The sequence below is a fragment of the Rhincodon typus genome, unplaced genomic scaffold (assembly GCF_021869965.1).
Source record: "Rhincodon typus isolate 14 unplaced genomic scaffold, sRhiTyp1.1 hic_rhity00000069, whole genome shotgun sequence".
In the NCBI taxonomy this organism is placed as follows: domain Eukaryota; kingdom Metazoa; phylum Chordata; class Chondrichthyes; order Orectolobiformes; family Rhincodontidae; genus Rhincodon; species Rhincodon typus.
The window spans coordinates 145,208-146,242 of NW_025965707.1; positions in this window are offsets into that span (position 1 = coordinate 145,208).

The following is a 1,035-nucleotide window of genomic DNA, read 5'->3' on the forward strand; positions in this document are numbered from 1 at the left end:
TTCAGGAAGGGTCCAGACCCGAAACATCAGCTTTCCTGCTCCTCTGATGCTGCTTGGCCTGCTGTGTTCATCCAGCTCTACACCTTGTTATCTCAGATTCTCTAGCATCGGCAGTTCCTACTATCTCTGAATCGATTTTAACTCCCTTGTATTTTCAGATCATGTCACTAATTGCTAGCATGTAGATGGCAAATAGCAGTAGGGGCACATGCATTACTGCTGCATATCCCATCTACCATAGTCATGTTTGTTAAGCATAATCTCTTAAAATCTCATAGTTTCAATTTTTTTTAATTCATTTATGGGATGAGGGTGTCACTGGCTAGGCAGCATTTATTGCCCATCCCGAATTGCCCACAGGGAGTTCAGAGTCAACCACATTGCTGTGGTTCTGGAGTCACATGTAGGCCAGATCAGGTAAGGACATTAGTGAACTAGATGGGTTTTCCGACAATTGACAATGGATTCCTGGTCATCATTAGATTCTGAATTCCGGACATTTATTGAACTCAAATTCCACCATCTGCCGAGGCGGGATTCGAACCCAGGTCCCCAAAACATTATGTGGGTCTCTGGATTAACAGTCCAGCAATAACACCACTTGGCCATCGCCTCCCCAGTTTCTCTTTAACTGGCTTGTTAATAAATTGATCTTTTAAATTTCTAGAATTTCCACCAGATGTTTCATTAATTAGCTTCAGCTAGCATTTCAGAGTCCTTGTATGTACCCTTTCAACACATGGCACTTCATGCTCCACGAGCTGAACAATGTTCCCCAATATTTTTTAAAACATTTCTTGCAGTATCACACATCCCATGTTCAACAAATCAAATAGTTACCATTTCTCTCATTTTTTCTGTTCTCCCTCCAATCCTGACCAATATTGACAGACACCTGTGTATTTCTTGATAGGATCACTGACTGAACTGGTCAATTATCTTCTCTTTTACTGAGGACACAACAACATCAATTGTAATGCTACTGCTGCTATCTTGGGTAAGATTAGTTAGCAGAATTCAAGGTTAGATGCTAGG